This window comes from Tupaia chinensis, unplaced genomic scaffold (genome assembly GCF_000334495.1).
Source record: "Tupaia chinensis unplaced genomic scaffold, TupChi_1.0 Scaffold000212_1, whole genome shotgun sequence".
Taxonomy (NCBI): Eukaryota; Metazoa; Chordata; class Mammalia; order Scandentia; family Tupaiidae; genus Tupaia; species Tupaia belangeri.
Genome location: NW_006159687.1, coordinates 1,413,856 through 1,426,800, shown reverse-complemented (window position 1 = coordinate 1,426,800; position 12,945 = coordinate 1,413,856). Strand labels below are relative to the sequence as shown.

The 12,945-nt window shown below is 41.7% G+C and overlaps 1 pseudogene; it reads left to right on the top strand.

The window, feature by feature from the left end:
* Positions 1 to 3,290: 3,290 nt before the first annotated feature.
* LOC114007627 (tigger transposable element-derived protein 1-like) overlaps positions 3,291 to 12,945 on the top strand; it is a 45,209-nt pseudogene continuing 35,554 nt past the window's right edge.

Sequence of the window (12,945 nt, the reverse complement as noted above, 5' to 3'; positions counted from 1 at the left end):
ACAGTGTCACACAACACCCCCCCCCCCCCCAAAGCCTTTCCCAGAAAGTCATGAACACGGGCATGCCCAGCTAATTTACCTGTTTCACTTTCATCAAGACAGTGAGAAATTTGCTTCAAATCAACAGTTAAATACAGTCTACTGCACATACAAAAATCAACTAATGGAGATATTTATTTAAAATGGCAGACATATAAGATGGGGTGAATTCAGAAGGTTGTGAAAAAGGCGTGAAAAGTAACACTGACCCGGAATGGCTAGGCAGAGGAGGGCGCTATCAGACTAAAGGCACATTTACCAGGACTCTGAAATCAGTTGTGGGCTTGGTTTTAAGAACTGGGATTTTGTGTTTTGTCAAGTCTAGAATTAGAGAGAATGATCACTTTGCCATCTTGATGAAATAGGCATGGTACAGGCACCTGGCCACCCAGGAAGGCCTGCTGGTGATTGAAGCCGGAGCACTGGCAGGTGTCTTATGTTGTTTCGGGCCTAGTCCCTAATACGTGCTCCATAAATATCTCTGAGTGAAGAACAGGAAAGAAGAAAGAGAAGGTACCTTCTGGGATAGCAGAAGGGGTGAACTGTGCAGGAAACAAAAAAGAAAAAAATTTAGGAATAGCTAAGAAATTACAGGTTTTTCAAAGACCTCTTTTAATCCAGCAACACAACCTTGTTTGCTACCAATTGCTCTACCCATTACAATAGAGATGTGATACTCAAAATCATTCCTTTGAAAAGATTTTGTTGGCCATTAGTTACTGTGGCCATAACACACGTTGTGACTAGAACACCCTAGGATGCGTGTTTCTCATTTCTCTCTCTCTCGCTCTTTTTTTTTTTTTTAAGAATTATTAGTTTAATTTTATGATTATTATTTTTTAATCTGAGCAGAAAGTGGGGGAGAGAGAGGGAAAGTGAGAAAGCAAGCCATCAGGTCTGGGCCTGAACCATGTTCAACTACATGGGAGTCTAACGCCACACCACCTGCCGGCCCAGAATGCATGGTTTAAGTGTCCTAGGGTTCAGCCATAGTATCGTGTGCTGGTAAGACGCTGCTACCTGGAGGCTGAAGTCACATGGGAGGTCCAGGTTCAGTTCCCAGCCCATCCTACACGGGCTGTTGTCTACAGTAAGCACACCACTGGGGCCTGACTCTGGGGGGCAGTACAATATGACACCAGTTAATGTCCTGTTAACATGCTTGACTCGATGCCTGAGGTAAAGCACTTAACAAGTGTTTCTGTTGTGTGTGCCAGACATTTGAAAGTGTGTGGTCTTGCGAACTATGAGGAAGACTGGAATTTTTTATAGCTTAAAATTAGTAACATACAGTTGTTTCCAATCATATCCACTATTCTGGTAGCTAAAAGAAATACAATCATATACTAGAAATAGATGTTGCTTTTCTTTCTATGTATATTTAAAGGTTCCTGAAAAACACACTTAGAAAATGATCTCTGACTCAGCAGATAAACTTGAGTTTGCAAAGTGTATATTGTTCTCCTGAGGCTCGCTGCTTATGAGCCTTGTGCGTACTTGCACAAGTCTGTATACCCATAGTTGTTCAAATCACGGAAACAGCTGGAAATTGGCTTTATCGAATTGACAGTGAAGAGACCAATCTAGCTGTTCAACATAGTCTTGATGCTTTATCAGGCTGCTAGGCTATTCCCCACCTTAGCAGTCTGGGTACTCCCAGAGTGGGCCTCCTCGCTGTTTCCCCCGTGACTGATTCAGACTTGAATAAAATGTACATCAGTAACCACTCAGCCTTCTGCTCGTTCTCTCACTCGAGAACTGTTCTCTTGTGACTATGGGTGTCCCCCGGGAGAGCATCTACTCCATTTACTGTCCCCAGAGGGTGCATGTGCGCGCGAGAGAGCACCCCCGATGGCATGTGCTCACTCGGCAACCCCTTTCTTCCCTTACTCCGTCCCCTGGGACACACATATCTGCTCCCAGTATGTTCTTTTAAGCCAGTAAAGCTGGGGTTTAAACACTGGTCAGCCACGTGGGATCCAGCTCCCTGAGCATTGGGCCTAACCTCTGGGCTGTGGGGCCGCCTTGGGAGATAGTATACACTTCTTTCTTTCTTCTTTCCTTTTCTTTCTTTTTCTTTCTTTCTTTCTTTCTTTCTTTCTTTCTTTCTTTCTTTCTTTCTTTCTTTCTTTCTTTCTTTCTTTCTCTTTCTTTCTTTCTTTCTTTCTTTCTCTTTCTTTTTTCTCTTTTTCTTCTTTCTTGTTTCCTTCTTCCTTCCTTCCTTCCTTCCTTCCTTCCTTCCTTTCCTTCTTTCTCTCTTTCTTTCTTTCCTTTATAAAGAATTATTTGGGAACCAGCAGTTAGCGTAATGGCTATGTCGCTGGACTCCCATGTAGTAGACCACAGTTTGCGTCCCAGACCTGGTGGCTTAAAACTCACGCCAGGCGCGTGTGCGTGTGTGCCCAAGATCCCGAGAGGAGAATGGAGGAGAAGGGATTGCGGCATGACCATCCCCCCGGGGATGATTTCTCACTTTCTGTCTCTATGTCTCTCTATGTCTGTCTGGCGAGCGCACGCGCCCTATAGTGAAAACCTCTCCAAAAAAAAAAAAAAAAAGAATTATTTGATTTTATTTGTTATTATTATTATTATTAAGTTGACTAGAGAGAGACAGAGAGAGAAAGGGAAAGTGAAAAAGCAAGCCTCCAGATCTGGGAGTTGAACTGTAGTCGATCATGTGGGAGTCTAGCTCCTTAACCACCATGCCACGTGCCAGTCCCAGCATGCACTTATTTCTTTTTTATTGTTTTAAAAGAATTATTTATTTAATTTTACTTATTCATTCATTTATTTTAGTTTGACCAGAGAAAGACAGACATACAGAAAGAAGGACGGTGAGAAAGTAAGCCACCAGGTCTGGGACTCGAACTGCGGCTGGCCATGTGGGAGTGCCCAGTGCCTTAACCATCACACCACCGCTGGTCCAGCATACGCTTACTTCTGAATGTCTTGTGTGTGAAGGAGACATTTTACTCTTAGCACGTTCTCCCTTTCCTCTCCTCCCTACCACTGCTTTAAAAAAACCCACCCCCTACGCCACATTTCGCCAAAGTATGCTTTGTTAGTTTGGGGAGATTTATGATTGTATGTCTATACTCAAATAAACGGAGCAAGTATGCTAATGAGATCCTAATAGGGACTGTGCAATCATCTTCTCACAAGTGTTAAGCAACATGCTTCTAAACTCTCTAAAAATAGAGCACATATTACACAAACAGCTTATATCCAGCAAACGATCATTTAATCCAACCATGAATTATGGAATCTCGTTTAAGCACGGCTCCTGCGACTTCCCCTTCCTAGCCGAGGCATGTGTGCGCATGGAGGAAGAAGACGGACATGTCTGGTCCGCCGGGCCTCCTGAGCGGGAACAGACGTTCGTCGTGTGCATGGAGAGTAAGGGATCTATGTCTGAAGACTTCTTCCTGTGCAGTTAAGTCGTACCCAGCTACTCCAGCTGCTTCCACTTCACATTCGGTGTCTACTGCTTCTCTGAGCTGGGAAGGCAGCTACTGAATGCTGCCTGCATCGTTCTACAACAGGGCGCTTTTCTGTGCCTCCTAGCTGGAAGTCAGAGACCACGTCTGTGTCTATGCTGGGTTTCCAGAACTCAGTCCGGTACGTGGCACCTTACGTGCACTTAAAAAACATTTCAGAGGGGCCGGTAGGTGGCGTGGAAATGAAGGAGCTGACCCCCACATGGCCGACTGTGTGTTTCAAGTCCCGGACCTGGTCACTTGAAAAAATCACGCTGAGTGCAAGTGTGTGCATGCCCAAAATCCTGAGAGGAGAGGAGAGGGGACTGCAGTGTGGCCATCCCTCTGAGGGGTGATTTCTCACTTTCCCTCTCTCTCTGGTGAGTGCATATGCCCTATAACAACAACAAAAATATTTAAGAGAATAAAAAATGATCATTGCTCTCCTAATCAAAGAAATGATAGTGCTACATCGTCTGATTATAAATATGTGAAAGGCAAAAAATTAAACTGCTTTTGGGAACCAGCAGTTAGCGTAATGGCTATGTTGCTGGACTCCCATGTAGTCCACCGCAGTTCGTGTCCTGGACCCCGTGGCTTAAAACTCACGCTGGGCGCGTGTGCGTGCGTGCCCAAGATCCCGAGAGGAGAATGGAGGAGAAGGGATTGCAGCATGGCCATCCCCCCGGGGGGTGATTTCTCACTTTCTGTCTCTATGTCTCTCTCTATCTGGCGAGCGCACGCGCCCTATAGTGAAAACCTCTCAAAAAAAAAAAAAGAAATTTAAACTGCTTTTCATTCTCTGTGAGTATATTACATATTATATAATTAAGCCTTTTTTATTTTTTTAAATTTTATGTATTTTTTTACTAAATTTGTTATTCTTGGGGCCAGCGGGTGGCATGGTGGTTAGGGGTGCTGGACTCCCACATGATTGACCGCAATTTGAGTCCCAGATCTGGCAGCTTTCTCACTCCTCCCACCACCACTCTGTCCTTCTCTGGTCAAATTAAAATAAATAAATAAATAAATAAATATATAAGTTAAAATAATTCTTAAAAAAATATGTTATTCTTCTCTGAAAGAATTTATAAGAATAGTTATAGCACTTTTCTGTTTCAAACATACATAGGTCATACTGTTTAACTTTTCAGTGTATTTATTTATTTCTTCCAAAAGCAAGAGAGACAGAAAGAGAGCTTCTCCCAATAGAGAGCGAGTGCCGCTCTACACGCCGCCTCCAGGCAGCCTGATCATTTCGGACCTGGACCCCGAACACTCCCCTGTAACAGCACCCCGTTGCATTTTATCACTGCGCCACTGTCTGAACGCCTGTCATCTTTTTTTTTTGAGGCCTTGTTTTTCTTAGGTTGTGTTAATTTAACTGACTAGACTACTTCTTATAGCCGAAAACTCCAAACATAGAAAACGTTTTCCTATCCTTGACCCCTGCTCAAGCCCTCTAGTCTTCCTGCTCACAGGTGATGCTAAGAGTTTCTTGTGTAGTTTTCCAGAGACAATCTATACTTTTAAAATTTAACATTCCATTTTACAGAGTTTGCCATATCAATATATACTGAGCTTTCTCAAATGTGCTGGCTTCATATTCTGAGGCATGAATCTACCCTATTTTATTTAAACAATTTTTTTTTGAGAGGTTTTTGCTATAGGGCGCGTGCGCTCGCCAGACAGACAGAGACAGACAGAGAGACAGAAAGTGAGAAATCACCCCCTAGGGGGGATGGCCACGCCACAATTCCTTCTCCTCCATTCTTCTCTCAGGATCTTGGGCACACACACACATGCGCCCGGCGTGAGTTTAAGCCGCCACCAGGTCTGGGACGCAAACCGCGGTTGACTACGTGGGAGTCCAGCGACATAGCCATTACTCTAACTGCTGGTCCCTATTTAAACAATTTTTTAAAGAATTACTTTATTTAACTTATTTATTCATTTACTTATTTAAATTTGGCCAGAGAGGGACAGAGCAAGAGAGAGGGAAAGTGAGAAAGCAAGCTGCCAGGTCCAGGTGTCAAACTGGTCAGTCATGTGGGAGACCAGTATCCTTAATCACCATGCCACTGGCTGACCCTAAACAATTTTTTTAAAGGTTTTTGTCATAGGAAGCTTGTGCTCTCCAGAGGGACAGTGAGATGGGGGATGACTGCTCCACAATCCCTTCTCCTTCACTCTCCTCCTGGGATTTTGGGCATGCACACACATGTGCCTGGCCTGATTTTCAAACTGCTGGGTCTGGGACTCGAACTGCAATTGGCCATGTGTGAATCCAGCTCCTTAACTATTATGTCGCGTCCTGACTCCTAAACAATTTCTTACTAATGGACATTTCTTTTCAGTATCTTTTAACAATGATGCTATGAATAATTTTGTATATATATGCTTTTGTACACATGTGAATATTTAATTGGAATAAATTTCTAGCTACAGAATTGCTAAATTAAAGGGGACCAGCAGATGGCATGGTGGTTAAGGCACTGGACACTCCCACATGGCCAACCACGGTTTGAGTCCCGGACCTGGTGGCTTGCTTTCTCAACTTTCCCTTTCTCTGTCTGTGTCTTTCTCTGGTCAAAGTAAAATAAATGAAGGAATAAATAAAATTAAAATAAATAATTTAAAAAAATTTTTAAAAATTGCTGAATTAAAGATATATGCACTTATTTCATTATTTTTTAAGTTTTTGCCATAGGCATGTGAGCTCACCAGAGAGACAGATAGACATGGAGAGAAAGTGAGAAATTATACCCTGTGATGTAGGCTATGTCTCAATCCCTTCTCCTCCATTCTCTTGAGAGTTTGGGCACGCACGTACACGCACCCTGACGTGGTTTTCAAGTGGCCAGGTCCAGGACTTGACAGTTACACTTCTATAACAGAGCTGAGTTCTAGCCAACCACGCTTCAGTCAGTCACAGATGGCCCACTTGTTCAAATGAGGCAAGCCCTAAACTGTAACCAACCCAGCCCTTTACCTCACTTCCAGTATGACATATTCCTTCTTTTTTGTCCATAAATGTCATCTGAGCATGTGGCAGACCTGAAGTTCCTTAGAACTAGTTCTGGGCTCTGTGATTAACGAATTGTTCTTTGCTCAACTAAACACTATTAAATTTTAAGAAGGGCGTATGCACTTACAATTTTTGTTATTTTCCAAATTGCCTAAAGGATAGATTTCGATTATTTTTTTTTCTTAACAACGTGCTTGACACAATCTATTTTATTTTATTGATTATTTTTTTAAAGTTGCATGCGTGCTCTCTGGAGAAAGACAGAGAGCTTAAGCTTATTTTTTATTTTCTGTAGTGATGCCTGAATCTACCCTATTTTATTTAAACAATTTTTTTTTGAGAGGTTTTTGCTATAGGGCGCGTGCGCTCGCCAGACAGACAGAGACAGACAGAGAGACAGAAAGTGAGAAATCACCCCCTAGGGGGGATGGCCACGCCACAATTCCTTCTCCTCCATTCTTCTCTCAGGATCTTGGGCACACACACACATGCGCCCGGCGTGAGTTTAAGCCGCCACCAGGTCTGGGACTCAAACCATGGTCAGCCATGTAGGAGTATCCAGTGACCTTAAACACTACACCACCTACTATTTAAACAATTTTTTAAAGAATTACTTTATTTAACTTATTTATTCATTTACTTATTTAAATTTGGCCAGAGAGGGACAGAGCAAGAGAGAGGGAAAGTGAGAAAGCAAGCTGCCAGGTCCAGGTGTCAAACTGGTCAGTCATGTGGGAGACCAGTATCCTTAATCACCATGCCACTGGCTGACCCTAAACACTTTTTTTAAAGGTTTTTGTCATAGGAAGCTTGTGCTCTCCAGAGGGACAGTGAGATGGGGGATGACTGCTCCACAATCCCTTCTCCTTCACTCTCCTCCTGGGATTTTGGGCATGCACACACATGTGCCTGGCCTGATTTTCAAACTGCTGGGTCTGGGACTCGAACTGCAATTGGCCATGTGTGAATCCAGCTCCTTAACTATTATGTCGCGTCCTGACTCCTAAACAATTTCTTACTAATGGACATTTCTTTTCAGTATCTTTTAACAATGATGCTATGAATAATTTTGTATATATATGCTTTTGTACACATGTGAATATTTAATTGGAATAAATTTCTAGCTACAGAATTGCTAAATTAAAGGGGACCAGCAGATGGCATGGTGGTTAAGGCACTGGACACTCCCACATGGCCAACCACGGTTTGAGTCCCGGACCTGGTGGCTTGCTTTCTCAACTTTCCCTTTCTCTGTCTGTGTCTTTCTCTGGTCAAAGTAAAATAAATGAAGGAATAAATAAAATTAAAATAAATAATTTAAAAAAATTTTTAAAAATTGCTGAATTAAAGATATATGCACTTATTTCATTATTTTTTAAGTTTTTGCCATAGGCATGTGAGCTCACCAGAGAGACAGATAGACATGGAGAGAAAGTGAGAAATTATACCCTGTGATGTAGGCTATGTCTCAATCCCTTCTCCTCCATTCTCTTGAGAGTTTGGGCACGCACGTACACGCACCCTGACGTGGTTTTCAAGTGGCCAGGTCCAGGACTTGACAGTTACACTTCTATAACAGAGCTGAGTTCTAGCCAACCACGCTTCAGTCAGTCACAGATGGCCCACTTGTTCAAATGAGGCAAGCCCTAAACTGTAACCAACCCAGCCCTTTACCTCACTTCCAGTATGACATATTCCTTCTTTTTTGTCCATAAATGTCATCTGAGCATGTGGCAGACCTGAAGTTCCTTAGAACTAGTTCTGGGCTCTGTGATTAACGAATTGTTCTTTGCTCAACTAAACACTATTAAATTTTAAGAAGGGCGTATGCACTTACAATTTTTGTTATTTTCCAAATTGCCTAAAGGATAGATTTCGATTATTTTTTTTTCTTAACAACGTGCTTGACACAATCTATTTTATTTTATTGATTATTTTTTTAAAGTTGCATGCGTGCTCTCTGGAGAAAGACAGAGAGCTTAAGCTTATTTTTTATTTTCTGTAGTGATGCCCCAGAGAGTCGAACTGTACAGTCTATAATAAGCAGCCGTGTCAGACAATTGAAAGAGCACTGAGTGTCCTGATTGTCCAAACGTCCCGAGCCACCGGCCGGAGGGTCTCATATGCTAATATACCCAGCTCTTGGGTCAGCGTAGCCAAGTACCAGGATTCACAGCTGGGAAACTATACATTTTTTTATACTTTCTTTTTCCTGTGTACACTTTTTCTTGAGTATATTTCCTCTTTACTATAGAGAGTGAACTGACATCCCATAGCCTTTTTTAAATAAAGAGTTGTATATTTAATTTTATTATTATTATTTTATTTCTGTTTATTCATTTACTTATTTTAATTAGACCAGAGAGAGACAAAGAGAGAGAGAGAAAGTGAGAAAGCAAGCCAACAGGTCTGGGTCTCGAACTACAGTTGGCCACATGGGAGTCCAGTGCCTTAACTACCAAGGCACCTGTGGGCTTCCTATAGCCTTTTTACTGTTATAAGCTGTAGAACACTCACATATACACAGAATATTGATATTATTTGAGAGAGAGAGTGAGAGAAAAGAGAAGAGTAAAGGAGAAGAGAAAGTAAATTTTTTTTTTTTTTTAAAAGAGAGATTTTTGCTGTAGGGTTCATGTGCTTGCTGGAGACAGAGAGAAAGTGAAAAATCACCTCCCAGCGGGGATGGCCACGCTATAATCCCTTCTCCTCCATTCTCCTCTTGGGATTTGATCATGTACACACACATACCCAATGTGTTTCAACCTGCAGGATTCAGGACTTGAACTGTGCTCAGCCATGTGGGAGTCCAGAGCCTTAACCACTATGCCATCTGCCAGCCCCCAAACTCATCTTTTCACAACTCTTTTGGTAAGAAGCTCTGGAAGACTTTAGATTTTAAAGATTTCAGTGTGGATCTACACAGCCTTTGTTTTGTAAACTTGTTCCTGTTGATAGAGTTAATTTTGTCCCGGAGAAAAAACCCTTACACCTCACCAAACTGTCAGACTAGGTACAGAAGCGGAGCACTCTGACCCCACTTAAAAGTCAAAGACGGATTTAAGACTGACCTTTTCTGTCTAGGTTAAATGGTAGGGCTATCATTTATGGTCAGCTAGGGTGGAAGATTTTTTCCCCTAAAGTTTACAGTATTTGCTAGATCTTTTTCTTGTTCCTTGAGGAAGGCTCATGATATGTCTGGAAATCATTCATTGCCTCAGAGAGTGTCACATGGAATGGGAGGGAGCAGTACAAAGAATTAAGAAGAGATAAAGCAGAAAAGGGCTTTTGTGCGAAAAAGTTAAGAGTAGAGAAGTAGGTGGGACCAGCAGTTAGTGTAATGGCTATGTTGCTGGACTCCCACGTAGTCAACAATGGTTCGAGTCCCGGCTTAAAACTCACACCGGGCACATGTGCGTGCGTGCCCAAGATCCCGAGAGGAGAATGGAGGAGAAGGGATTACATTGTGGCCATCCCCCCTGGGGGCTGATTTTTCGCTTTCTGTCTCTCTGCCTCTCTCTGTCTTTCTAGCGAGTGCACGTGCCCTATAGCAAAAATCTCTCCAAAAAAAAAAAAAAAAAAGGAAATTCTCAAAGATAAAATCCCTTAAGTCTAAAACTCTAACAGATCAAAATCCCCAAAACAGGGACCAGCAGTTAGCATAATGGCTATGTTGCTGGACTCCCATGTAGTGGACCACAGTTCGAGTCCTGGACCCGGTGGCTTAAACTCACACCAGGCGCATGTGTGTGCGTGCCCAAGATCCCAAGAGGAGAATTTAGGAGAAGGGATTGCGGCGTGGCCATCCCCACTGGGGGGTGATTTCTCACTTTCTATCTCTCTGTCTGTCTCTGTCTTTCTAGCGAGTACACGTGCCCTACAACAAAAACCTCTACCAAAAAAAAAAAAAAATCCTCAAAATAGCTCTCTTCTTGCCCCAGGTTTCTGTCAGCTGCTGGTTTCAGTACTTACTACATTGAAAAAAAAAAGTGAGGGGGCACCAAGTGGCATGGTGGTTTAGGGTGCTGGACTTCCACATGGCTGACCATGGTTCAAGTCCCGGACCTGGTGGCTTGCTTTCTCTCTCTCTCTCTTCCTCTGTTCCTCTCTGATCAAATATAAATAAATAAATAAAGTTAAATAAAATCTTTCTTAAAGAAAATTAAGTAATATAAATTTTTTAAAAAGTGGAATACACTCTGGTAAAAATCACTCTGGTTGGTGATTGGGCACTCTTAACCTCGTAACCGTGGTCACCTGAGACCATCGTGGTCCACACGAGTCTTTTGACAACAGCTGTCAAAACCATCAAGGGTCTACTGCAAGTCCTGTTGCCCAGAAGCTGAGATCTTGTGACAGTTTCTCTTTATGCAGATGTACACAAAAGGCAACTTTTCATACACTGAGGAAGTTTCCACGTTTATATGTACGTACAATGCTCACACACAAAGTCAACATTCTGTTCAGTTGCACTTTAGTGGAACTGAACTTGCAAAAAATGAATTAGAACTCTCAGGACCAGCAGATGGCATAATGGACTCCCATGTAGTCAACCGTGATTCAGATACTGAGCTGACGGCTTAAAACTCACACCGGGCATGTGTACATGCAGGCCCCAAATCCCAAGAGGAGACTGGAAGAGAAGGGATTGTGGCATGGCCATCCCCCTTGGGGGTGATTTCTCATTTTCTGTCTCTCTGTGGCTCTCTGTCCCTGGTGAGTGCATGCACCCTATAGCAAAAAATCTCTTAGGAAAAAAAAAAAAAGAACTCTCTGAAAGTATTTATCTTAAAAGTATTTACCCAATTTACATTTCTAGTAGTGGAAATGATGTGAAGATAAAATGTATAGATATTTCATATGCTTAATGAATTGTAATAAAAATGCTGACAATATAAAATACAAAAAAAAAGAGAGAGAGAGAGAGAATGAAAAAGAAGAAAACTCTAAACAATGAAAAAGAAACCTAGACATGTGAAGCAGTATATTACAGGGATAGATTAACGGCAAATGTAGAGGAAGCCCATAAGTTGGCTGATTTTCATGATCATTAACTTTATTTTTCTCTTATGGCATGGCTCTCCTCAGAGAACACGTTCATGTTTGTTTTCTACATGACATTGCTCTTTTTGGAATTCGTCTGTGATGTGATGTGCACCGACGTGTACATTCCCTATTCCAGTGGCTCACCGCCTTGTCCCTAATACGAGCGAATGACAGGATATTTCTGCACCTCCGCCGTACAGAGAATTTGAACTCAGGACTCTTCCTATGAAAAACATGTTTCTTTCTTTTTTTTATGAGTTATTTTATTTAACTTCATTTATTTATTTAAATTTGTCCAGAGAGAGACAGAATGAAAGAGAGAGTGAGAGAAAGTGAGAAAGCAAAACTGCCAGGTCTGGGACTTGAACTGTGGTCAGCCATGTGAAAGTTCAGTGCCCTTAACCACCACGCCACCTGCCAGCCCTTGAAAAACGTGCTTCTGCCCTATCTTCTTGATAATCCTTGTTTGCTTATTGTAAAATACAAAACCAAAACAAAACAAAAACCTGTGATAGAGGAGAGAAGGCTTTTTTAATTTCAATTTATTTATTTGCATTCATTCACCGTCATCATTACAGCATACAAAATGAGATTTTCCATCCAGAGTACACTGTATATTGTCTCAATCAAGCACATCAACAAACATGTTATTGTCAGCAAGTGATCTTCCATTTCTTGTTTTCTGTATGTTTTGCTTTTTTCCCCCCATCCTTGATTCCCTATCTCTTACCCTCTGCCATTTCCCACTCTCCTCCCACACTGTCTCTGGTATCTATGTTTGCTTTCTATACTGTTTTCTCCCCACATTTTATTGAATTACTAAAGACCTTAATTAATCTAAATATTTTCATAGCAAACACAGGTTCATTTCCATGAACACAAGTCTAACTTTACACATCCTATAAAGTAGCACCTAACTGGGGCTATATATCTTACTGCAGTCATCGAATAGATTTTTTTTTTCCTGAAACTTTTTTTTTGTAACTCAATTTACATTCCTTCCCTAAGCATCATCACAGCACACAAAATGGATTTCCCATCCAGTATATACTGCATAGTGACTTAATCATGCATATTATAAAAAATCTTCCATTTCTAGTTCCTAGAATTATTTTTTACCCCTCTTTCTGACCTTCTGTCCTTTCCTACCCTCTTCTCACACTATCTCTGGAGTCTACAATTGTCTTCCATTCCTTTCCCACCCACATTGTATTGATCACACAATTTCGTACATAATCTAACTACTTTCAACGGTGAGTTCACTCGTTACTATTACGAAAACCAGTTTTAACTTAAGTCAAAGAAATGCCAAGGCACTTTGCTTAAAGCCAGGAAACAGGTTAGGATTCTGTTCAA